The 27,799-nt window shown below is 43.5% G+C and overlaps 2 long non-coding RNA genes across 2 annotated transcripts in view; one reads left to right on the forward strand and one right to left on the reverse strand.

The window, feature by feature from the left end:
* Positions 1 to 27,799, forward strand: part of LOC146057888 (uncharacterized) — a 111,285-nt gene that overhangs the window by 77,198 nt on the left and 6,288 nt on the right. Inside the window, exon 2 of the long non-coding RNA XR_014469797.1 lies at positions 22,636 to 22,679. This is a non-coding gene — a long non-coding RNA (uncharacterized LOC146057888). The remainder of the gene's footprint in view (positions 1 to 22,635; positions 22,680 to 27,799) is intronic.
* On the reverse strand, positions 10,689 to 15,868 carry LOC146057887 (uncharacterized). Its single transcript, XR_014469796.1, has 2 exons — positions 15,014 to 15,868; positions 10,689 to 10,888 (listed from the first exon to the last, which is right to left on the reverse strand). It is a non-coding gene; the product is annotated as an uncharacterized LOC146057887 (long non-coding RNA).

Genomic DNA, 27,799 nt, shown 5'->3' on the forward strand with positions numbered 1-27,799 from the left:
TCAGGCCCTTATTCTGGTTCACTCACGAATGCAAATTCCTTCTCAAATGGACAAAACAATGTGCACTGCAGGGGAGGAGGGGGGGCAGATGTAACCTGTGCAGAGAGATTTATATATGGGTGGGTTATTTTGTTTCTGAGCAGGGAAAATACTGGCTGCTTTATTTTTACACTGTAGATTTCACTTTGCCGTAAAACCCCATTCAATTCTTGTTTTAATTTGGCTTTACCACCCATTTGCCAGAATATTTATAGACTAGGCTTACTTGTCCTTGTTCTTATTACACTACCGGCCAATCCCACTGCTATTAGCAGCATCTGGAAAAATAGACAGAATAGATTATAATTTGTAAATGGACCGATTGCACGCGTATGAAAAAGTTTTCCAACTTTGAGTCAGATTTTCACTGCACTGCTGGGCAAGGTCTCTATTTTCATGCTGCAAATCAGGTTTCCATGTTTCATGGGAGAGGCCTGTTGCCAAATGCATTAGCAGTCACAGATTTTAGAATGAGCTACAACTTTCCCCAGTGCTGAAAAACAATAGACAACCTTGTTATCACTATCTCAATTTATTTTATAATAGCACAGAATACAATATACACCTATGTTAATTTAAGACTCATGCTGGCTACACACTTACCGATTCCCAAGGTTGCCAATATAGTTAACTATATCGGCGTAGCCAAGGGGAGAGCGCTATTGCGCGTACACACTGACCGATATAGATAATGCTGTCGGTCAGTGATGTCACCCACCCACTGCTTCGTACATGCAGTCACTGACCATATTGTCAGATTGAGCTGCATGTACGGAAGACAGGGATCGTTAAAGATTTAGGGGAGCGCACTTCTTTAACAATATTGAGCAAACACACTGAACGATGTTCACAATGTATCATTAACGATATTGGTATTGTGCATATTGTTTACTATATATCGCCCAGTGTATTCCCTGCTTCACTATTTTATTTTGGAAATGGAATTGGAATTGTACTGCATATAGAAATGAGGGGGGAAATTTAATAAGATGAGAGATTGAGACAGTGCGAGATTTGGTAAGAAATCTCCATTTATTTTTTTTAAAGTGGCAATCCTTTACATGGCAAAACCAGTTTCATTTTGAATTGTAAATGATTGACGCTTTAAAAAACCTGGAGATTTCTTACCAAATATCTCACTTTCTGAATCTCGCATCCTATTAAATTTCAACCTATTGGTCAAAAATAACATTATAAGAGGGAATACATTTTTGTTTCATTATTGAAGTTATTATATCCACCAACAAGATCTGCTTTTTCCCAAAAGCCCCATGGTTGCCAACTGTCTCTAATCTCCAGGAGCAGTTCCAACCGAAGAGACTTCTTTTTCAAAATAACTTTTAGGATTTATATAATTCTTAGTTTCAGTTTCTACCAAACAAAGTAAGATTTAAACCTTGCTCTTAATGTTACACTTACTGGCCTTTGTATTTTAACATAATAGGTTCTGTCCAGAATTGCCTAAGCCGCAGTTACCACAGGTTATAGATAGCAATATCCAGGAATGGCAGTCAGGTTTCCTGAGGGCGCTGTGAAAAGCTTACTTGGTCTAGACTAAAATCAATATGATCAATGGAAAAAGTGTTTTGACTACTCAAACCCAACTCAAACAAACATCTTGGCTACTGCATGTGTCACTAAATGCATCCAAAGTTATCAGCAGGACTCAGACCTAAACTTAGGCACTACAGGGACTATTCTGGAAGTCCTGAAGACTAAGTTTGCGCCCCAGGGTGTTTGATATGTTACATGCAGTACGGGTAGTGAGGGGACCACACTACTGCGAGAAACCTCATGTCCAGTGCACACCAGTATATGACCAAAGCTTACCGGTCAGGCCAGGATCAGTTTAGTTCACTTCCTGTTAGAGATGTGCAGGTTCTGATTTACTCTGATTTCAAATCAGGATCTTATTGGCTATCCCAAGTCACATGACAGCAGATAGCCAATAAGATCCTGATTTGAAATCAGAGTAACTCAGAGTAAATCAGAACCTGCACATCTCTACTTCATGTTCATCTATCTTTATTCAGAATGGGAAGCTGTTTGCACAGGTTATTAACAGTGGTACAGTGTACAGTGATCCCGTGCATGCCATTAAGATTAGCTCCATGTTGACAAGAACCATTATTGTAGCTACTGATAGATCAGGTTGACCTTGGACCTATCAGCACCTTTTGAAGCCCTTGAAAAATAGAGGAAGTTAAAAAAAAAAAAAAAAAAGTATCTGTCCCTCTAATCCCTAAAACCTTGATTAAAAGTATTATTGTAACTGTGTTTGTGATTATCCGGATTTGCTATAAATATCTTAACATGACTATTGAAAGTGTTATGGAAAAGTGTATTATTTGTAGTTTGGGGCCGATTTTAGACCCATTCGCCGGGTTCGAATTCAGCCCTGTTTTCAATTGTGGGTGTCTGCACATGCGCAAGCGTCGATCTGCGCATGTGCACATGCCCTGTGCGCACGCCGAGGTGTTCGCACTGACGGGGGGCGGACATGGGGCTGCAGTAGCAGAACACCCAGTATTTAATAGGTGTTCCCATGAAAATGCTGGGCATCAGTGGCGTAACTATAGCTCCGCAGCCCCCGTGGTGGCGGGGGGCGCAGAGAAATTGGGGGCGCCGCCGGGGGGCTGCGGGGCTATAGTTACCCGCAGTCTGCGTCTCGCCCGGCTCTCTGTCGGGACCTTCCTGACGTCACGGTCCCGGCCGGCTCCTGCTGCAATGAAAACTGACAATTAGAAAATGGCTGCCCCCATACTGCAGACAGTTTTCTGTCTGCAGTATGGGGGCAGCCATTTTCTAAGAGTCCGTTTTCATTGTAGCAGCAGGAGCCGGCCGGGACCGTGACGTCAGCAAGGTCCCGACAGAGAGCCGGGCGAGACGCAGACCGCGGGTAAGAAGGGGGGGCAGGTTAGGTGCGGCGGGGGGGGGGGGCGGCGCCCCCCCACGTGCAGCGGGGGGGGGGGGGCGCTAAATAGTTAGTTACGCCCCTGCTGGGCATTCCCCTGGGAATGCATGCGTGGTATTTTCTGCTCAGGGACGAGCGAGAGGATGTGGACGGCGCTGGCATTCTTCCTAGCGAACGTCCGCTAAATAAAAACGTAAACAAAAGAAAACTCAAATATGTCCTGGTGAAAGAACACAAAACTGGGCAGAAAAAGAAATGTAAAAATAAAATAAGAAATAATAATGAGAAATGTAAAATATGAATTTCAAGCCAAAACGACACAGTCATGGAATAACTAACCACCGCTTGTCCTGAAGGGGTAATGACCTCTGACATAACAAAATAATTAACCAAATAAGTCTATTGTTTCTGTTGGCAAAACTTGTGTCCTATGCAAAATATTTAGATTTGAACTTACTTGTAACTGGATCTAGTGGTGAGTTCTACATAGCCAGTGGGAGAATGGTAGTGTTTCAGTCATACAGATGTGGCGGCACCAGTCTACATACAGAACGGTACTGTATTGTACTCTACAGAAATAAAACAAAATTTGAGGCTGCCTTGAGCATAGAGGGCTGAAACTTTTTATTATAGGGTGGTATTCAATACCCTCCGTTAGCGGTGGCAAGGGGGGTTTGTATTGCGAGAATGGCTTTTTTTTTTTTGGTTAGAAAAAGCCATCTTCACCGTCCAGCCCACTCGCCGCAGTCTATGTTCCGGGGAAATCCTTGCCGTCAGATAGCGGCAAGCCTTGATGTTTTGATGGCCGCACTCGTCATTTGCACCTCGCCGAAAATAAACAGTGAGGTGGAAACGGCGAGTAAGTGGGGGTCAATTGAATACTGACCCGCAAGTTATGATGGCGAGCAACCGGCACTGCTCGCCTTCATAGCTCGCCATTTCGCAATGGTATAATTCAATGCCCTTTATGCTCTAGTGATTATATGACTTACTAGTACTTGTTTTGGGTGATCTATTACCTACAGCAGTGTTTTTCAACCACTGTGCCGTGGCACACTAGTGTGCCTTGAGCTGTTCTCAAGTGTGCCCCCAGATCTAGAGATGCCCAAACCAGTTTACAGCCACCACCAGTTCAACTGTTATTTACTGGTCTCTACTTTTCATGTAAAGGACCAATGTATTTTATTTTGTTACCAGTGTGTTTGTTTTTTATATTGGGGCCAATAGGTTTGTTTTTTCCTGTGGGGGCCAATGTGTTTTGCCCCGTGCGGATCTCATGGTGTGCCTTGGCAATTTTACAATCAGATTTAGTGTGCCGCAAGGTAAAAAGGTTGACAATCACTGACCTACAGAATACAGAAGTTGATGTTACCACTGATTTATCTATTAAGTAAACAAAAAGTAAACTAAACTCCAAACATGTTACACATTACTTATGAATGAGAATGAGATAAGATTATAAATACAAATATATTATGGGATTGCAGAGATCTCTATAATTCAGCAACCCATGTTCTGTTTGTTTTGTGTACGCTTTACTTCTGGCAAGTGAAGAAGATTGCTACAGCTGGCAACTCTGCCCTCTAGTGGTGTACCAGTTATCCAGATACAGTAAGAGAACCTGGAACCTTTATATAATAACTAGGTGATTCATCGCGCCCTACGGGCGCTCTTCACACCGGCGTAAGGGGCTACGCCCCTTAATTTGTGAACATTTGTATTGTGAGAAATATGGTTAGAATTGTATGAAAGATGCCCTGTATTGCAGCTTCTGGCAGTGGGTGAGGGTCCAGCGTGGCAGCACAGGAGTACCGGACGGTGGCCCTGAGTCAGTGTCTCCTCCTACTGGGTGGGAGTTAGGGTGCATGAGAGCAGGAGGCTGGGATATGAGGCATGATAGGGGTATGTGGGCAACACAGCGTCAGCGATTACCCAGTGGTGGAAGTTACGGTTCAGGAGAGCAGGAAGCTGGGTAGTGATAGGGGTGTGTGGGCATACGGGGGACTAAAGAGGGTGGTGGACACTGTGCAGCTTCGGCCAGTGGGTGAGGGTCCAGCGTGGCAGCACAGAAATACAGGAGTCAGTGTCTCCTCCGACTGGGTGGGAGTTAGGGTGCATGAGAGCAGGAGGCTGGGCGGTAAAGCATGATAGGGGAATGTGGGCAACACAGGGTGAGCGGGTCTCCACTGGCGGAAGTTATGGGGCAGGAGAACAGGAGGCAGGGCAGTGTCCTCCCACATTGATGGCAAAAGTATTCAACATCGGCCATAAACCATCGATTATTTGAAAATCATTGATGGTCGATGGGCATCCCTAGAACTGGAGGAGGGTGGGGGACAGTATGCAGCTCCCGGCAGTGGGTGAGCGTCTCCTCCCACTGGGAGGGAGTGAGCGTGCATGAGAGCAGGAGGCTGTATAGTAGTGGTATGTGGGCAAGACATTGATAAAAGTTGTGGCGCTGGTGCAGAGGGCAGTGGGGAAACCTGCAGTGCGGCAGCCAGGGCCGGATTTCCCACCTAGGGGCGGTACCTGCTTGTGGTGGTACAGGATCCCCCATTGTCACGGGGGTACGTGAAATGCGGGAGCGGGGGCCGCGGTGGTCCGCTGGGGGGTGGAATTGCCGGAAGGGGGTCTGCAAATTGCGGGAGGGGGGGTGGTGTGTGGGGATCCACGGTTAGCGGGAGGGGGCGGGGGTCCGCAAATCGTGGGCGGGGGCGCGGGGGGGCTTGAATCGTGGGAAGGGGGGTCCGCAAATTGCGGGAGGGGGGTTGTCGGGGTTAGTGAATTGCGGGAGGGGGGGTTGCGGAGGTCCGTGAATTGCGGGAGGGGCGCGTGGGGTGCCGTGAGTCAAGGGGGGTGGGGCGGGGGTCCGTGAATCACGGGAGGGGTCATGAATCGCAGGAGGGGGGGGTCGTGGGGGGGCTGCGAATCGCAGGAGGGGGGGTGTGGGGGGTTGCCGTGAATTGCATGAGGGGGGCGTGAATCAAGGGAGGGTGGGCGCAGGGGGGTGGTGCGGGGGTCCGTGAATCGCGGGCATGAATCGCGGGAGGGGGGGTCGTGGGGGGTTCCGAATCGCAGGAAGGGGGGTATGGGGGGTGCCGTGAATTGCGTGAGGGGGGCATGAATCGCAGGAGGGGGGGTCCCCGAATGTGTGAATTACGGGGCGGTCGCAAATCGCGAGAGGTGCCGAGGGGGCCCGCAAATCGCGGGAGGGGGGCGCTACGGGGGGTTTCGTGAATCGCGGGAGGGGGGGTCGTGGGGGGTTGCGAATTGCAGGAAGGGGGGTGTGGGGGGTGCCGTGAATTGCGTGAGGGGGGCATGAATTGCGGGAGGTGGGGTCCCCGAATGTGTGAATTAGGGGGCGGTCGCAAATCGCGAGAAGTGCCGAGGGGGCCCGCAAATCGCGGGAGGGGGGCGCTACGGGGGGTTCCGTGAATCGCGGGAGGGGGCGGCGCGAATTGCGGGAGGGGGGTCGCAAATCACAGTAGGGGGGGGGTGTGCCGTGAATCGCGGGAGGGGGGGTCGCGGGGGGCCCTTTTAATGCCGGGAGGGGGGGTCGCAGGGGTCCCGCGAATCGCGGGAGGGGAGGATGCAGGGGTCCTGCGAATCGCGGGAGGGGGCTCGCGGGAGGGAGTGGTCGCTGGGGTCCCGCGATTTGCGGGAGGGTCGCGGGGGTCCCGCGGGAGGGGGTGGTCGCGGAGGTCCAGCGAATCGCGGGAGGGGGTGGTCGGGTCTGGGACGGATATTAGACAGCACTTACATTGACACCATTAGTTCGACAGCTCAATAGGTCGACATGGTTTTAGGTCGACACTGCCATTAGGTCGACAGAGTCTATGTCGACAGTCAAAAGGTCGACATGGGTTTTTTCACTGTTTTTTCTGCCGAAATGTCGACATGGACACAGTTTGAAGTGTACCGCAGCCGCTTGCTATGCTTCGGGCACGGTGCCTCGCTGCGCTCGGCACACTATTTTATTCTCCCACCATGCCCTAGTGGATAGTAGGGCATGAAATACCGCCTGTCGGCACATGTCGGCTCGATAAACAGTGAAAAAGCCCATGTCGACCTTTTGACTGTCGACATAGACACTGTCGACCTAATGGCAGTGTCGACCTAAAAACATGTCGACCTAATGAGCTGTCGACCTAATGAGCTGTCGACCTAAAACCATGTCGACCTATTGAGCTGTCGAACTAATGGTGTCGATGTAATGGCTGTCGATGTAAGTGCTGTCTAACAATAGTCCGGATACCGGGGTGGTCGTGGGGGTCCCGCGAATCGCGGGAGGGGGGTCGCGGGGGTCCCGCGAATCGCGGGAGGGGGGGTTCGCGGGGGTCCCGCGACTCGCGGGAGGGTGGAAAGCGGGGGTCCCGCGAATCGCGGGAGGGGGGGTCACTGGGGTTCCGCGAATCGCGGGAGGGGGGGGTCGCGGGGGGTCCCGCGAATCGCGGGAGGGGGGTCGCGGGGGTCCTGGCAGAGGGTAGGGATGTGCAGGAGTAATGGTGGATGGTGGCTGTGGAGTAATGGTGGATGGTGGGCGTGTACTGTAGCCCTGGCTGGGCGGGGGGAGGTCATGTCAAGGGGGTGGAACGTCAGACACATGAAAGTGAAACTGTTCTACACAGGAACGTTCTCCACAGGGGTTGAGTGACAGATCTGGCTAAATATATAAGAGATGTCATAAAGAAGTATTATTATATAAACATGTGTACAATTTTCTTTTTTGTATGCAGCTCCAATTTGGATTTTGCAGGGTTGACAATTAGACACCTAGGGCGGGATGTTGTAACATCCGCGCCCATTATCGCTGGCTACCGCATTTTTAATAACGGCATATGCTATAACATATGCCGTTATTCATGCAAGGGACAGCTCTTGCGGTAAGAGCTGTCCCTTGCGATGCGGTGCCGGCGCTGGACTTCCGGGTCTGTGACCCGGGAGTCCATCTGCGCATGCGCAGACCCCGGCGCCGGCCGCAGGGCACGCTGGGAGGGATCCGTGACGGATCCCTCAAACAGCGCTGCGGTAAGAAGCCCATAGGCTTCTGCAGGGATTCGCCAGCTTTAGCTGGCGATTCCCTCCGCAGCGCTGACACTGCGGAGGCGCCATATAGCATATAGAAATGCGGTAGAAACCCCGAAAACGGGGTTTTTACCGCATTTCTGCTATATAGCATCCCGCCCCTATAGGTAAAGAACTAATAACACTTTAAGCCCGATTTATAGCTTTTACAATTGATTTATAAAGAAATTAGAGATGTGTGCCAAAACCTGTGCTTTAGCAAATCCACCAACACTATTTTATTTTAGATCTGTATTTTTTTTTATTATAAAACCGTTAATATCATGTAATTTTGGCCCTATGGTATTAGTAACATCAATAACACTAATTTCCAGTCATTTTGACCACTTCACCATTCATTACATTGTTCACCTATATTGTCCAAAGACTGGCTGCCATTACTAAGCAACAGAGCAGCAGCACAAACAAACTGAAGTTTAATAGAATATAGCAAATCTATGAAATATTGTCACACAGCAGTGGCAGAGACGATGGCAGTTTAATAACCTACATAAACCCATAAAAACCAAGAGTGTTTTCATTAACCTAGATGAGAGACCTAAGGGCAGTACAATTAAATGGAAATGGAATACGTACAGTATGTAGAGGAAAGCAGGTAAAGGATTGATTGATTTAAATGATAGAGAGAATTTAAGATGATTAATTTAGATATTTTTATAGTCCAAAAATGTAATATGGGATGAACAGCTCTGTAATTACTATTCATTTTCTTGGCTTCTCTTTCATTTCAACCTTTGGCAGGACGGAATCCTTGCCTATTAACAATGTCTGGTTAAAATTGTGTTGCAAATTAGTATGTATAGCCTATCAAAAACATTTTTAAGCAAAAAAGACCATCATCAATGCCCGTTAAAATACAGCCCATAATAAAAATAAAAGTGGTAGAAGATGGAATTGTTCTTTGCCTCTCCAATTCACCCATATGTTGTATATTAAAAAGGACATGCACAGTTTAACAAACCAAGCACTTTAACAACAGGGGCTGGCACTTGTCTGGGTGAAGTGCTTGGTTTATGCAAAACTGATATAGAAAACAATAAAGGTTCTTTGGGGCTAATGGGGTATGTTAACCCAAGCAGATACTAAAAATAGGAATAGTCAATCCCTAGAATAGACAAGATAACAACAAAATAGTAATGCTAATATGAATTAACACAATATTAAGTAAATATGGATGCATTTTTTAAAAATAATTCTAATTTATTCTATTAAAAAAAATTGCTCATTGATTGGTGGGAAGGAGCTGCCTATCTGCTAAATTGCATCTTTTAGCCCCACCCCCACTTCATTCAGCTGTGAAAGTCCCTGTTAACCTCCATCACCAGGAAGCAGGTGGGATAATAGAGATGTGGTCTCTCTTCCATGGGAGCTGCCTGAATAAACTTGTGTCTCCCGGCAAATGCAGAAGAGTAGGCAAATATAAATAACAGGCAGTATTTTCTGAACTTTGTCCTTTCTAATCTATCTTCTCCATCTAATAACTACCGCATGCTCAATTTCACTGATGCCCAACCCTCCTTTTGGGACTACACCCAGCATAACCATATAATGACTTTTATATCACTTATATCCACTTCATAATAATATTTTTTGCTAATGAACTGTTATTATTTGATTATACCAAACCAAAATGTAGTGACTGATATGCGATAAGTCTTGAGACTTTGGCATCATTAGGCCCCGCCTCATCCTCAAGGTAGGAACATGGTGAAAATTATATTGATGTAATTTTACCCCCGTCGCCTTCCTTTTGGCCTGTGATTCCTGGCATAATCTATCTTTCCTGACCACTTCCATCGGAAGTGGGCAGAATACGAGAGGAGTACCTACTCCACCGGTTGTGGGGACTACAGAAAAATCATGGGTCTCCCATAACTTCCAGTAGAGTAGGTAAGTATGAGTTAGTATGGTTGACAAATCCAATAAAAAAAAGTTATTGTGCTGATCCATTGAGCCCATAGCTTGAAATTTGCTAATGTAGCCTGGCATGGTGAATCTTTTTTATGTAACAGATTAAATTTGGTTCGGTACAAGAGGTCAACAGTACTATGTTCATAGTGAGTGTGTACATGACAATGGCAGTACTGGGTTCCCAACCTGGGTGTTATGTTACTTACAGCATTTTAACCATGCAAGTGTTCTAATTTTAAACAGACCAGTAAGCAGCATATTTAACCTGTTGATTGCCAACGTTGCTGAGAGATCCTCAAAATATCTGCTAAAAATGCCAGTGTCACTTACCGATCTGGTAATTTATTGAATGGCAATACTTTAATCCTTGCAGCCACAGCCTGGTACTATCACACCTACTCTGCATTCTGTGCAAGCCCATAACTAACTCTACACAGCTTTGTCCCCATATTTGTTGATGACATCTATAAGGTCATTAATAAAAACATTGAAAATACAGGGCCCCAGACAGATCCCTGTGGCATACTAAAATAACATTTGCCCAAGTGGACCATGCTGCATTTAGAACAATACTTTGTTTTATGTTCTTAATTAGTTAACAGATGTACGTACCATTATCTCTAGACCTAGGACTCTCATCTTACATACCAGACTGCTACATTAAATGGTACCGGGCTCTTTCGTAGAAACCAAATATATGATACCAATTGCACTACAACCAACCAGCTGGAAACTTAGCTTGTAAAAACAGCACTTTAATGAGTTGATTTGCTCCAGAAGGCTGAGCAGGCTTCACGTCAAAAGGGTATTTTCTGGTTCATGACACGAGAACTCCGGTCATCCTTTTTCCCTGTGCTTACCCCCACTTTTTGAACTGCGATTGCCGCAGTCCCTTGTTATAAGGGACTGTATTCATCTTCCGGCTGTATAACTGCTGAGCTGGAAAGACACCAGGTGCAATCATTTTAGAGACATAATTGCTTTTCTGTTCATTTCATTGTTTGGCTGGGCTGTACTGTCCTGGGGCTGTCAGTTTCAGTAATGCAGATTAGATTCTAGGCCAATCTCAAGTCTGTGCTCTCCACCATACAGTTACATAGGCATTGTTGGGCCAGGGAAAACGTTCCATGCTGTAATTTTGCTGTTATTACTACAGACAATCTAACAATTTATCTAACAGTGTTTAAACACAGTAGTAATAGTGACAAGGGATCCTCTTTGGGCTAACGGCCATCCTGCTCAGTTATAAAACTCTTAAACTAGAATTGTTCTGCCCCATTACTTAAGTAGCTGGCAATCTTCAGTAACATCTATACAATTTTTGAGTACAGGTTTAGATTAAAATAAGATCAGGGGGTAATTCAGGTTGGTTTGCAAAACCAAACTCCTCCTTTAATACATAAAACCATGTGCACTGCAGGTGGGGCTGATGTAACATGTGCAGAGAGAGAGAGTTACATTTGGGTGGGGTGTGTTCAAACTGAAATCTAAATTGCAGTGTAAAAATAAAACAGTCAGTATTTACCCTGCACAGAAACAAAATAACTCGCCCAAATGGAACTCTCTCTGCACATGTTACATCTGCCCCACCTGCAGGGCAGCATGGTTTTGACCATTGGAGGAGTTGTTGGCTTTTGCAAAACAACCTGAATCATCCCCTAGATTTCTTGATTTATCACTCTAGGTCATTCATTAACAAAACATGCTGATGTGCAATGTTACACATACAAGTCTTTGCAAGATGCTAATGGTTTTTCCACTGGTCACCACTCATCACATGAAATCAGCCTGGAGTTGATGTCACGGGATGCAGTTACAATCCCGGCGGTCGGGATCCCGGCGTTCAGAATCCCGACCGCTGAAATGCCGACACATTCTCCCTCCGTGGGTGTCCACGACACCCCTGGAGGGAGAATAAATTAGTGTGCCGAGCGTAGCGTCCCCCCCCTTGTCGGCATTTCGGCTGTCGGGATTCCGGCGTCGGGATTCTGAACGCCGGGATGCCGACCGCCGGGATTCTATACTGAATCCGATGTCACAACCCTACCCTAAAATGCTTGGGCACACCTGTGTTATCCTACACACGCCTAGAATTTTTTCTGTCATGACTGCGTTTTTTTTGGCACGCCCATTCAATGGGCCAGATTCTCTAAGCTTCAAAAGTGATAAAATGGAGAGTGATAAACAGCCAACCAATCAGCTCCTACTTGCCATGTCACAGACTGTGTTTGAAAAATGTCAGACAGGTGCTGATTGGCTGGCTGTTTATCACTCTCCATTTTATCACTTTTGAAGCTTAGAGAATCTGGCCCAATGTCCGGTTACCATCCTTAGATCACTGCTTCCTGTCAGTCACCTTGTGATTGGCTAACAAAGGAAAAAGTAGCAGCATTTGTTCACTAGCAGGTGATGCACACGCGCATTGTGGCCCAGATGCATGCAAAGCGTATCGATAATTACCCACTGCAAATTCGCATAGCAGTAAACAGGTCTGAATCGGGCCCATTGTGTCCGAATGAAACTGGCAAAAATTGAGGTACAAAGAAGGTGTATCCTCAGAATCTCTATTCTGTGTGTTATATAGGGGTATTCAATCCGTGATTATTTTTCCGACAGTTGGAAAAAATTGCACTTTTGCAAATTTTTCTGTCGAAATTGACATTTGACCTATTGTCTAAAAAATCATCATGGTCGACAAACACGTAGATCAGCCAATTACTCATTGATCCATGTGTCAAAAATACAGTCATTTTCGACTATTTTCCATCTATGCGGATTCAAATTTAAACAAAAGTCAAACCGGTATTCCCTTGATTCCTTGTAATTTTGCCTGTTAAAAACGAAGGGGGTTATTCTGATTCACTCTGAATGGCACAATCACTCTCTAATGGACAAAACCATACGCAATGCTGATATAAAATGTGCAGAGAGTTACATATGGGTGGGGGGTGTACTTCAAACTGATATCTATATTGCTGTGTAACAATAAAGCAGCCAGTATTTACCATGCATAGAGAAAATATAACACCCAAATCTAACTCTCTCTCTGCACATGTTACATCAGCCCCACCTGCAGTGCATATGGTTTTGTCCATTAGAGAGTGATTGTGCCTTTCCGAAAGAATCAGAATAATCCCCTAAGACATGATTTGGTGAACACAGACTGGTCCAGTGCTGAAACTGATGGTCGGATGCAGCACAAGATCACAGATGCATTCAGGAGGTGTCTATTTTCTACAAATGCCACTTGCTGCATTTTCAATTGTTTAGTATTGAAAAGCACGCTCAGTTAAAAAATAAAAAAATAAATTATCTGGGAACACTCATAAGGCTCTCATACACTATGGCCATAATTCTGGTTCACTTGCAAAGGCAAATTCCTTCTCAATTTCACAAAACCATGTGCACTGCAGGTGGGGCAGATGTAACATGTGCAGAGAGAGTTAGATTTGGGTGGGGTTTTAGTTCAATGTGAGATCTATAATGCAATGAAAAAATAAAGCAGTCAGTATTTTCCCTGCACAGAAACAAAATAACTCACCCAAATCAAATTCTCTTTGCACATGTTACATCTGCCTCCCTGCAGTGCATATGGTTTTGTCCATTTCAGAAGGAATTTGCTTTTGCGAGTGAACCAGAATAAGGGCCTATGCGATTTGGGCCTAATTTCACCCAATTCCGACGAATCGGGCTAAGAAATCGGGTGAAATTGGCCCAAATAGCACATGCAGAAGGGTCTTGGGTAGCTCCATCGGCATTGAATGCGATTCTCCCATTGAAGAAATCGCATAGTTTATGGGGGCCTTACCTCTGCCCAAACTTTTGCAATTATATTTCTTGTTTCCTACAAACCCAAGAAGCAACATTTTATTGGTGGAGGGGACCTGGGTGAAATCTCTATATTACTCCTCCTCATGCCTCTGCAGTGTGTAAAAGTCTATTTTGCACGTGCATGTCCTCGAGTACATAACCTATGTGTAACGCTTTGTGAGATATCAGTGTATTTCCGGGGATTTATTCAGTGGTAGACACAAGGTAAGTATATTCTCTGGGTACAGCATGTACAATGTAATTGAGGCCTATGTGCTCTGCTTGCATAGAACCCTTTATAGATGGGCAGGGCTGACCTGTTCGCTAGGCTCCCAGTGTACGCAGGGTCTGAATCAGGCCCTATATGTACTGGCAGTCTATCGATATTAGCAGCACCGCTATATACCACAACCACCAACAGAACCCAGGACTCTGCATTAGACTTTGGTACTTGTGTACTAGCAGGGCGGCCACGATATTAGGTCGCACGACATATAATCGCATCGCATGGCATACACCCGATGCACTGCGATGCGATTTTAAATTGTATAAGCCTCCTATACGATGTTTAATTGTATAAGCATCCTAATGGGGGCTTACAATGTAAAATGCACCCCCACGCCACCCCCACTATGAACGCCAACCCAAAGCATGGCGAGCGGCGGCGGTACGCGTCCTATGACTTTTTCATACCCCCACTATCCACGTCGGCGTGAAGTTGATTTTATATAGTGTGGCGAGCCCGAAGCGTGGCGAGCGGACGCGTATTACTTTACATGTATTCCACGTCCGCTCGCCACACTATATAAAATCAACTCCAAAGCCTTCGTTATGCAACGTCCATTTTTAGTTTAGTCCAAGGTTTACCAAGGTGGCTGTAGTACGCAGCACCATTGCACAGCCAGATACACTGCTAGTATAGATTAACATACATGTGTCATATCAGTGTATGCGATATATGCTGCTTATTAAAAAAAAAAAAAAAAAAAAAAGGACATTCATCAAAGTTGGAGGGAGATAAAGTGGAGGGAAATACATCAGTGACCAATCAGCTCATGTCATTTGTCAAACCCTGCCATGCTGTGAATGTCACTTTTATCTTCTCTATCTCTCTTCGTGCATTGATAAATTCCCACCTAGATTTCTATAAAAGTAGGTGAATGTGTCACTTTTCTCCTACTCTGCAGACGTGAAGGGTTGATATCTGCCCCTCCCCTCTTATACCGATGCGTGCTTAGTACACTGTGCCCCCACCATGTACATGTTGACCGGCCGCCATCCATCTCGGTGCAGGCGCTGTTCTCCCTCGCAGAAGCGGCCGTGTGTGTTTGCGGTGCCCGGTAAGCGGGAGCGCGAGCAGCCCGCTGTCACTGCGCCCGGCCCGAGCCGGCATCCTGGTCCTGGACTGAGGTGGGCGTGCCCTGGAGGCGTATCACGGGATCGGTGGGTGGGCGTGGTCACCATGACAGCCGGAGTGGTTCCCGGCATGCCCCTGGGCACTAACGAATTTGAATGAGCAGTTCTGCGCTTTCGGCGCCATTTTCGAGTCATGACTGGAGCGGTACGGAGCGGAGTTGGCGCACAGGATGCTCAGGCAATGCGTGTCAGCGGACGGCAGTTTGGGGTTGGAGGGACGGAGAGCGGCAGCCGGGGAAGGGGGTGGGCTGGGCTGTCACTGAGGCGGAGGTGAGTGTGGGCGCAGCGGGTAATGTATGGCAACTACATGTCCCAAACAGGCAGGGCAGTGACCGGCTCCGTCCCCCCACCCGTCATGCCCCTGTGTGTGGTGACAGTCACCGGGTACCGCTCGCCGCCCCGCCCCGGGAGCCCACACCTGCTGGAGAAGTGGTGGAAAAATCGGGAAAAAAATCTTAAAAAATACCCCAAAGTTCCCCGAGTGCCCCCCGGGGTCCGCCGCGTGTGTGCGGGGAAGATGCGGTTTGAATCCTGCAGTTTGAGCGGGAGAGGGGGCGGGGGGGCTGGGCGGGCGCTGCTGTCATCTCCCGGTAGGGAAGAGAGGGGGGGGGCTGCTGTCACTGTGCTCACACCCGGATACCTGGCACCACCCCCGCCCTACCCCGGGTCACCTGCTGAGGGGCTCGGGTCGTAGCTGTTACCTGTACAGTGTGTGCATCCCGGGCGTCTCCCCCCGCGCCCTGCTGCTGCTGCTGGGACCTCCCGGTGTCTGGCGAGGAAATGGTTACAGAAAAGCCAATCTCGGCTATGGGCAGGTATACTGTGTGTGTGTGTGTGTGTGTATCGCCTGTGTGTGTATCGGGCTGTGCAGGACGTGTCTCTAATCCAGTCTCCCTCCTTGGCTCATAGGCTTTATCGCCATCATACCCCCCCTCCTATAATTCTAACTACGGGCCAGTGAGTGACGTGGGCTGCGGGTCAGACAGCCGCACATGCCGGAGCACTGGTGACCGTACACTGCATGTATAGGGGGGTGGGCGGGGAGCTTGTGGCTGCTGTCAGTCGTATAGTGTCTGTCCACCCTGTATAGCGCTGTGCTGCACTCTCCTGCAAATGACATACAGGAGTGTGTCCCCAGGTGTGGAAGTGCCAGTGAGGGGTGTGCTGTGATGTATGATGCCATGTGTGCCGAGATCTCCTCTCACAACTGGAGAATAGATGGGTGACAGTGTTAGCAGTGGGATTTGCTTTCTCTATATCCTATGTAGTAAACCACTTTCTTTTTTTTCTTCCCCAATTTTTTTGTCCGATACCACAGTGGAAATTAGTGCTATTATCACGCGTGTGCGCCTTTTTTTACCGTTAGTTTAACGTCTGATTCATGTATATGCTGTGACTACTTGTATACGTGTGGAATTAATGTATATGAAACCGATTTCTATACAGCTGCATTTCATAGTAGTGTAATAGTGTGAGTTTGTATATTATGAATGGCTGCTCTATAGGTGTGCTAGAACACCCTTCTTGGTGTGCACTATTTTTACTATAAAGAAGACTTCATTCTGTAGTAACTTAACTAGATGTATCTATTGTAATATACTGTATATCTCAAAATTATTGTGTGTGTACAATAAAAATAATATATAGCCCCTTGGTGCGTGATACTAATACATATATGCTTTTGCTAAGTTATTATGTTTGTATATTTCAGCCATATAACAAAAGTTGCTTATAGATGTACACTATTGTACAAATTCAGCACTGATGGGTGTTTCTGTTTTGTTCTGAGTAGTATAGCTCTGTTTGTGTGTGTGTGTGTATGTATGAGTGTACGATACAGATCACTTTCGATTATTATATTATTTATAATTTAACTTTATTTTTCTCTATGGAAATCCGCTGTTTGCATCAACATAGCATGTTACACTATAACACATGTTCCTCTTGTCCAGAGCACACGGTGCAGGGAACAGTGGCCAGAGGTGCACTTTTTCGTGCATACTGTGACACTGGTGGGAGCTGGAGGCCAGGGCAGGTGTTAGCTGTTGACCGGACAATGGGGCCGTGGGAAGCATGCGAATCGGTAGTACATACTGTAACGCTGACATCCCGCTGGGTAATAAGGACATATCAACTACATGCAGCCAAGGGATAAGTAATAAGAGAGAAGCAGCAGCAGTACACACAGCCCTGGCCAGCTACAATCCGTTGCCTCTTACACCGCGCAGCTTCTCCGTTCCCTGCATACAGTGTGACAGCCCATCCTGCCATCCAGGCACCCTATCAGTAATACAGCGTAGCCCACTGCTTGCTGTACACGTGAAGTGCGTCTGTGAGCCTTTCCTGTTGCATGCAAACAGTCCAAGACCCCTGTGCAGCAAGACGTGTGTGTAATGGGTCTGCAGTTTTCCGAGGCCTTACTGGCAGGTGATGTGGCTTCCCTTCCTCGTACCTAACCTAACCTTCTACATCTTGCTGTGTTATTCCCGTGATGTGCGCTTTTCTGGCATTCAAAGTTCTCAGTCGATTTTCTACAAGGCTGTACTGTAGTTATCCTGGGTGTGGTTAGACCGTGTGCTATGATCTACTTGCTCTGCTTTCACCATAGTACAATTTATATACTTGCTCTAACTTCATGCCTACTTTGTGTCATTGTTGCAAAGATGGTGTCCTCATAAAAATAGGAAAATGATCTGTTAACTACAATGTTAGAATTGTTTTACAGCAGTAACATTTTTGAAAATGGTTGTTTTTAGCTAGTTTCTTGCATTTTTTTTTCTTATGGAAAATGTTAGTGTTTATTTTGGTTGAAGTAACTTATTTATATAAACAAGGCTTTAAATTGGTCAACAATTTGTGCTAGGAGTAATCATGTGACGTTATTTTCGTTACTAAAAATAATTATGAAACTTTTTTTTTTCTGTTCCCTTAATTGTTAGCCATTTAAAAAATGATACTTTGAGATCCATTCTTGTATTTCATCTTTTGTTTTAACAGTTAACTGACCAATGTCACAGCTTTAGTGGAGTGATTTTAAATCATTTAGGGTTTTGTTAAATTAAATGTGTTCGAAATGCCTGTTCTTTCTGAGTATCTTATTGGGGGGGGTTGTTTAACAAAGCTCAGAGATGAAATTGTGAGAGACCAATTGGCTCAAACACCACCTGAGGTTGTGTATACTATCTGCTATAATTGGTGTAATAGAAAAGTGTGGAGCCTGATACCTAATTTAGTTTCTTCTGATAAAACTGTAGTACAATGTTATAAATTTTATGACTGTCACAAAAGCAGATAACATTATCATTTTATGAAGCCCAAGTTAAGTATGTGTGTAATTAATATATGTATGTGTACACTTGTAATGGTCTACGAGGCGTGTGTGTATGTATATGTGTATATATATATATATCAGTTATTTTCCCCTATTTGCTACTGTCACTCAGTTACTGGTTTTCCATTCGAGATTGAGCAACAACATAGGCAATTGATAATCTGCCATGTTTTGAAGGAGGGCCCCAATGCTGTGTAAATTATTTATTTATATATATATATATATATATATATATATATATATATATATATATATATATATATACCAAATAGTTCCCTGGTGTGTGTGTGTGTGTATATACACATTGTATGTATTTTGTACAACAGACACCAGAATATTTTATAATTCCCCCCCCCCCCCCCCCCCCCCCCCCCCCACACACCCAGAAAAAAAAAATGAATACATAGGTTCCCACATATCCAGTGTGTATACAAATCAACAAAATACCGTAGCAGCCCACATTACTGATTGCCTTTCAGTGACCATGGTGGAAACTTTAAAATATATTAAGGTTTTAAGAAAGTTCAGAAGGGAAACATTCTTCTTCAAAGGAGAAGTATTAGAAGACATGGGCATACACTGAGAATAGAAGGAAGCAGGTTCAGTGATATTTAACCCTTTGTGTGCAAACTTCACTGTGAGAGATGTTCAAAATATCGGCTAAAATTCCCAGCATATCTCACATTTGTTATATAAATTCAAATAACAATTTTTTCCCCCCTATATAAGATAAACATTACAGGCCATTATGATTTTGCTTGCCAATTTTCACACACATTTTCACATTCACTTGGCGCTGAAATGGTTAAGGAAGTAAAACTACTTTGCAGAAGGGGTAGTGAAATGACCTCCCGTCTTGGTTAAGGCTAAGACAGTAGAGCAATTTAAACATGCTTGGGATATACATATAAATATCCTTAAAAAAAACCCTAAGGATCAAAAAGGGTTGAGATTGCCTAAAGGATAAAAAAGGGCAGACTAGGTGTGCCAAGTGGTTCTTATCTGTGGTCAAATTCTGTTTCTGTGTTTAGCTAGGGAACCATACGATCTGGTTGAAAGTAAAGAGTTATATTTGTGTGAAATTCTACATCCAAAATATATTTACAGGTTTTGTTATATGATCTTGCAATACTTCTAGTTAGCCATGTTTTGGTCTTTTTTTTTGATCTAGTGGAGATAAGTGTTGACCACTTTGCCTTAAAAATGGAAAAGGGGTTAATGTTAACTGGAAATTCAAATGTCCCAGCCTCTGACTGTTCTTGGCACAATTGACCTTGTGAAAAGTTCTAACTGCAGTTGAGATTTGGTCCTATATAACAGAGCGCATATTTGCATCTAATTTTGTTATATTTTACCTACATTTTTTTTTTCTTTGTTTAACTTAAACAGAGGTCAATGTAGTTAATATTTGTTACGTTAGGGACTTCAGCCTATGTGTTGTGTTTTTCCATTTGCTACAGGTTGGCTTATTTTCCTTCCCTTTTTTAATAATCAGCATTTATAGCTATTGACAATGATTGTCAAACTTACAAATTGTTGCAATACCTATCCAAGTACTTTTTTTTACAATTAGTGCTGCTCACTGCAGGTTTATAGCTTTGAAACTACTTTTTTTTTTTAATTTTATTTTTTTTGTTTTTTAAAGCTGCAATCATTTACAAGGAAATACCATGCCTTGAAAATGATTGCCCCTTTTAAAAAAAAAAAAAAAAAACTTCCACGTTCGGCTGGCATACCGCATGGCTGACGATATTTGGCCACAAATTTTAATAAATACACCCCTAATTTTTATTTGTTTATATTGCTACCAGTTTTTGGGTGGTGGTGAAGGGATTCATTAAAGCTTGATGCAATATTAAATTGGCAGAGATACTATATTAGCTAATTTACTTTCTTACATCTTACTGACTGTTTTGAAGCGGATTGGCTGGTACTTTGTCATGATTTTATCTTTCTCCGCCCTTTCTAAATATACTTCCTAAAATTTCGTAGTGTTCAATATTTCTAAGGGGGTTGTTTCTCAAGTAATGTATATTCAAAACTACAGTACACAATTGTACATAGCCAAAATTGCACAGCTTGCATAGTCCATATAGGTGGTTCTGGCCTCCAGAGAGTTCAAGGGAAATAGTGCATAGTCAAAATCGCCCGTGAGTATGCACATTTATAATTATTTCAGTTCCCTGTCTCCTGATGCAACTATCTCTTTATCACACTGAGCTATATTGCCCTGAATTAAAAGTAATTTTCTTGTTTTTGCTCATTTGTGTAATATTAGGCTCTGCAGAACACTTGTGTAGCCATAGACCTAGATGATTATGATGCATATGCAGTGTTCTCCCCAGAATTTTGTCCCATCCATGTGGCATCCTATAGAAACAGGTGGGTGGGGGTCTTCGCAAAAAAAAAAAAAAAAGTGGGGCGCTGCATAGTCAGTGAGGCGTGTCTAGTACTGCCTATTGGCACACATTGCAACCAAAAGTCTCTCATCCTGCACCACCACATACACTAAAAGCGTGCATCAAAAATGTACACCGTAATCCTACTACACATGTCACACACCTATTACAGGTCGTAATGCACAATACACGTTATACCACACACAGTAATGCCCATTGCACATTATACCACACCGTAATACCCATATTATACCACACGCCGTAATGCCCATTACACATTATACCAAACACTGTAATGAACACAATTATTGTTTTAATGTCCAAATAATGCACAAGTAATTTCTCACTCCCACTGGTTGGCACAATGGCTCCATAATGCTTAGCAGCTCCCAGGATAGATAATGCCCCCACAGAGTTATAACTAGCTCCTAGAAGATGCACTAATGTTTTGACACCGGTTTGATTTTAATAATGGCTACACACTGCAGTACAGATTCTGACAGTGTGAGCACTGCTGCGTAGTCAGGTGAGTTTTCCCGCGGGGATTGCAGTCGTCCCCTACGTCACTGCAGGCCACGCGCCCACCCTATGCTGCCCACCTGCTGTGTCGGTGCTCGTCCCAAGACCGTTTCCTGCTGTCTCAAAGCACTGTTGCCATGCGCCTGCCCACACTGTACCCGGCACTCTCTCGACCTAACATCTTGTTGAAGGTGGACGCTGGACAGATTGCCCGCTCAATGGGAACATCATGTGACACTGATGATGGTCCATCCGTAATCAGTGTTCACCTGCAACAAGATGTTGTCAGAGTTCCGCGTGTCGGGAAGCCCTGGGCGGCAGCGCGCCTCTTGCCGGGCGGCCCGCCTGACAAATCAGCGATAGGAAGAACACTGCATATGGATTATAACTTTTAGACATGTAGTTCTTTAGCTGACCATATACAAGTGGGATTTGTCCACTTTTCACCCAGTTCTGACTGTTCGGGACTAGAAATTGGGTAAAAAGTGACTAAATTGAATGTGTTTGACGTTAGATTTGATCCAATTCATGGTCACGCGTGCATATGAGCCCTGCTTGCACAGCCTCTCGGCAGCAGGGAATTGGTATTGCATGCAAACTATATATCTTATGTGAATCTGCAGACCGGGAAGGTCACGGGTAGCTCAAAGGGGATTGGTTGTGACTTCTCTTGGAGAAGTCTCTGTAATATATGAGGGCGATTAGTCCTGGGTCATTGGCATTCGCACTTACAGAAATACTGTGCCGCTTGTCCACATGCAAAAACCTGGACTATCTGTGTGTGACAGGGGTATGAGTGTATTTAGCTTAATACTGGTAAATGATTGCCATCTGTATTGTTTTTGCATTGATTGGAAACACCTGCAGTGCAAGATTATCATTTGAAAGTCCAGTGGTATAAACACATGAGGTCAGTCTGATGACCTATAAGCATGTTTGAGGATCAACCCTGAATCCTGGTCTTGGAAATCTGTTGAACGTCACCATGCAATGTTACATGGCAGTTTTAGTGCCGGTTTTGACCTCTTCAATATATAATGCAGGTTTGAAGTGGGAGTAGGCTTACTGCTGTGCCTAAACAGGCTTTAGTAGAGCAGAAAGCTAATGTAACAACGTTAAAATACATTCTCCATTGCTAACCGGTACCTGCTTTCCTGTGCATTAGGCAATGTGCCATTATTTCAAATCAAATTTTTTGTCTTCCTTTCTAGACTCTGAACACCCCCAGAAAACTTCAGTGGTAATGAATGAACTGGTAAGTGTGCACGCTTTTTCAGAAGATCTCGTGTGTATGTGTGTCTTTTGGCTAGAGAGAGTGTGTTTGGAAGTATTCTGCTTTGAAAGTGCAAACTCAAATTATTGACAGCTTGAAGAAACAGTGTAAAATCTAAGTTTTAATCTCAATGTATTTATATATATAAAAAAAAAAAATATATATATATTATTTTCACACCGTTCTGAGGCTTGAAATACTATCAAACATAATCCTTTGAAATATTCATTTCAGAAGAGCAACACTTTCACTTGTCCCCAATGTTATTCAGCAGTCAGATAATGACTTTGTAATTAGTCATTTCATCCAACTCTGCTGCATGGTTTAGAAATTTATTTTTGAGATGTAGCATAGTGCACATTATGTAATAAATATAGATCTATTCACTTATAGGTAATAAAAACATAACTATTTTATACAGGAAAATTATTACTTTTACGAAAGTGATTCACTTGCATGTTGTATCTTCTGTCACTTAATACAGCTGGCAGTGGTTACTTGTGAAAAATGTTCTTCCCTTAAAATGTTGTTGCGGTTTTTATTTCAAATGTCTGAGGTGATTACCAATTGTTATTTAGTTAATGTAGCTGTACAATTGGCCTGTACATATATAGGTTATGTTTTTGTGTGCAGAGGTTTGGTTTCTAATTTTTGATGTCCAATATTAGAATGGTTTTTAACCGCATTCGGAAATATTTTCTGTCCATTTGATTAGATTGTGCCTATATATAAGCAAAATAAAATAGACCAAATCGAACCATGTGCGGGGCATTAGATTACAAATGATTCTATTTGGTGTTAACACTATTATCCAACTTTGTACTGTGTATTCTAGAGTGATGTGACAGTGTGTTAAAAATATAAATCCCCTAACCAGTCTGCTTCTAACTCCATTTATACAAACTGTGTTTGAATAAATGGGTTCTACCCTTTTAAGATAAATGCCAGGGCTTGGGCCCTGGTTTTTCCAGGGTTTTTGAACACTAGTTGGACCAGGGTCGCAGCTCCTTTTACACAGAATTTTGGATCAGCTCTGCAAAAAATGTAGTCATGATTGGGGCAGCACGGATGGTGTAATGGTTAGCATTACCGCCTCACAGCACTGAGGTCACGGGCTCTGTTCCATCATGGCCCTAACTGTGTGGACTTTGTATGTTCTCCAAGTGCTTACTTGAGTTTCCTCCCACGATCCAAAAATATACTGGTAGGTTAATTGGCTCTCAACCAAAAATGAACCCTAAAATGTGTGGGTGTACATGTGGTAGGGAATATAGATTGTAAGCTCCACTGTGGCAGGGACTGATAGGAGTGTTCAAGTATTCTCTGTAAAGCGCTGCGGGATATGTGTGCGCTATATACATAACTGAATAATAATAATAAAAATAAACCTCAGACTGGTTGATCAAGAGGGCTGAATCCTGACTCAATCTGCACCATATAAGCATGAGTTGGAAAAAAAACAGGGTTGCACCCTTTCAGACAGCAAGCAGCCCGGTTCCTTTTCTGTGTCTTATTAGGATCTGATTGGTTAGCGATTTATCGGTTTTCTTTCTCCCTGCTTTGAGGACTACCCCCTAAAGCAGTGGTTTTCAAACTGTGTGCCTAGGCACCCTGGGTGCCTCATGACACTTGCAGGGGTGCCTTGGGTTATTGGACCAGGATCAATTCATATTATTTATTGTCAACGTACCAGGCAAAACCAGTGCTTATAGCTGCCAATCCTATTATATGCGACACAGAAGCAAATCCTGTCCCTCAGCAGAAAACTGTGACATACACACACAATGCACTTAATTTAATATTTTTTTTCTGAATTTCTCGATAAGAAGCATTTGGCCTAGGGGTGCCTTGAAAACATTGTGATGCTCTAGGGTGCCGTGATTCAAAAAAGTTTGGGAACCCCTGCCCTAAAGTATGTGTTCTTGACCATTCTATTGCTTTATCATTTCATTTAAAAAAAAAAAAAAAATATATATATATATATATATATATATATATATATATATATATATATATATATATATATATATATATATATATATATATATATATATATATATATATAAAAAATTCTAGTACACCACACTGACATATACATTTTGATGTTTGTTCAGAGATACCTGAACTTTATTTCATTAAGGCCAAAATTCTAATGGCTAGAATTTTTGTTTATCTGCATCAGTAGTTTTTTTTTTTTCTACTGTTGTGCTTGTAACATTGATAGTGTTTTGTCGGTAACTGAAAAAGTTTGTACAATTTCCTGAAGCCTCTTGTCAGCCAGAATCTACTTGCACTACTTATAAAGCTCCATATTATTCTGGTTATGTACTTACCCACAAGAGTATAACTGACACTGCATTGTGTACCCATGTCATCACGGCCGTTATATTTCATATTTTGCATTAGTGAGATGTCTGCAATACTGGATTTTGACTGCTATGGTGCATCAATCCCAGAGCCAGATAGCTCAAGGGGAGGTAGATTTATTTTCCCCTAAATCTGCTATTACTATCGTGTCAAGCCACTTTTATAATTATTTTTTGTGGTTTTATGTCTTTACACATATAGCAGTAGTTGTCAATGTCTCCATTGCATTATGCTGAAATGAAAGTACATTTTTTTTTTCTTGAGTAAAGTTCATGCCCCAAATTCACTAATTTGGCAAATCTTCCTGATTTTTAAATGTCGTTGTGTTTTTTTGTTTAATAGAAAATGTTTTTGGGTATTGATGAATCTAGATGTTCGGAATTAAATCGAATAATCCTTTGATGCAGTTAGATAAGTGTTCAGAGGTGAAGTCGGTGCCAAATAATAAATACATAGTGCTTTATTACGATCATGCTTTTTATGTGATATTCTTCCATAACAGAATCTGGTTGGCTAACCGGCAAGGACACATTTGCAAATAAAGGGTTATATTTAACACTGTTTTTCAGTCACTTGTTGGGTTTGCTTACACTGCAATATTTGGCATCTCTTTTTTTTTTTTTTTGTGTTTAATATTGGTGTGTAACTTCTACTACATTACTGCTGTCTAATAAATATAGCCCGAGGTGTCTAATGGTTTTGCACTATTGTAACCACCTTTCTATAAAGGGACATCTTGTATAAATCACTTTGTATAATTGTATTACATCAGAACTGGGTGGATTTTTTTTTTTTTTTTTTTTTTTATGCAGTAGACTTTGTAGCTGCACTTATTGGTGTGGCAGGACAACTTTCCATATATTCAGTGTTGTGTCTATTTTTTATTTTTTACATAATACAAATTTTATTGTAGCTGCTAGCAAGTCAGGGGGATGAAACAGTGTTTTAAAATGCCTTCTCTATCACCTTGTTTGTGCTGTCGATGCCTCTCATTGCCTTGTGCAGCTGTGCTACTCCCTGACTTCAGTAACGACAGTTTGTATGTAATGCATATCACTGTACAGCAATAGTTAATGTCGTCTTGTCATTGTGATAGCTGGTACTATAGCTCCGTATGGATAAGCAGTGACAGAGTTATGTTCTGCACCCTGCTGGACAACGAATGTAAATTCAATGTCCGATATCATGTCTTCAGCCTTGTGTCATTTCTTTAATCGTTTTTTTGAGATTTCAACTTAGACAATGAATTTTTTTATTTTTGTAGAACTTGTGTAATGTATAGAACCCAAGGGTCCTGGTGTTTGTTTTTTATATATTATGAGCCTCCTTTAGTATATGGTATGTTGTGTTCCCTGTCCTGCACAGGTTACCTCCAACCCACTAGCAAGTATGATGCAACTGTGTTGGCATGAAGAATAGTGGGTTCATTCCTAAGCCAGCTTAAGCGTCTCACAACTCTTCAATGCTCATTACTTTCCAGAGACTTGCCGAAGTCGGGATGGAATGCATTTCCTTTTTGGTTCGGCTATGTGTTATGGCCTGTTAGGAAAAGTCCATACAGACAAGATGGAGCACCCTCAAATGTTTTAGAAAGCAAGTACATGTGCCAAAAAGCAGCCACGAATGTGGTCATTTTTGAGTATCACTAGGAATGATGGTAATTTGGTCTGATTTCACCATATTAATAAAAAAAAAAAAAAAAAAAAAAAAAAGCCTTTTAAGGTTATTGCTTAATGGTGCAATTTCTGAGCAGATTTGCTGAAAATGAAATAGCTTTTAAATTTTCTTAAGAGATCCTTTTTAAATTGTGTATCTTTATCCTCTACACCCCCCCCCCCCCCCCCTTATATTTTTTTTTATCTGTATTTAGCTTGTATCTTATCTTCAAGATTTGATGTATATGGAGGGAGATTTATCAATCACAGGAATAGGTTTAGTGTATCACATTAATATATATCGTTAGCTTGCCAACAGGGCCCTCCTACCTCTGTCTGTTACTACCCAAACTTTTTTTTTTTTTTCAGTTTCCTATTGTGAAGCGCAATGGAATTTGCTGCGCTATATAAGAAACTGTAAATAAATGTTAAGGGGCCTACACACAGGGAGATGCGTAAGCTTTCTGAGCGGCGCTAGATCGCTCAGCGCACAGCAATGTGTCAGCAGTGTGTGCTGAGCAGTCTGTCAGGGACAGCGTTCCCTGTTGAGAAATTGGCCCTGCCCAGTGATTTATAGATTTATCCAGAATGCTGGATATTAAGCGCCGGACGATAGCGACGCGCAGGGCCTATAGCATCTCTATGGCCCCTACACACAGAGTGATGTAGGGACACATTCTAAGCAATCTTACTAAATGCCCTGAAATCGTCCCGTGTGTAGGCCCCTTGAGGCATTTGGCTTCCTTCATTAATATTTCTTCCCTGCCACAGAGAAAATAGATATCTGAAACAAAACTTCTCCATCCATTTGCGGCAGATTTTTTTTTTTTTTTTTTACTGGACTAACCAGCTGCCACTCAAAAAGGTAGTGTGATAGAAGTCACTTCTGTGGGGCTGACTACCCTTGGACCCAAAAAAGTAAGCCTACCCAGGGAAAAGGCCTACCACTCTTATGCCTAAATATTCACATGAGGGCTGATCCATATGTTTACACAGCTATTTACAGCTTCCGTTTAAATGCATTACATGCTGACGAGATAACTGCAATGCTTGGCAGACATGATGTGAACACGTAGATTA

This window comes from Crinia signifera, chromosome 2 (assembly GCF_055691185.1).
Source record: "Crinia signifera chromosome 2, ASM5569118v1, whole genome shotgun sequence".
Lineage (NCBI taxonomy): Eukaryota > Metazoa > Chordata > Amphibia > Anura > Myobatrachidae > Crinia > Crinia signifera.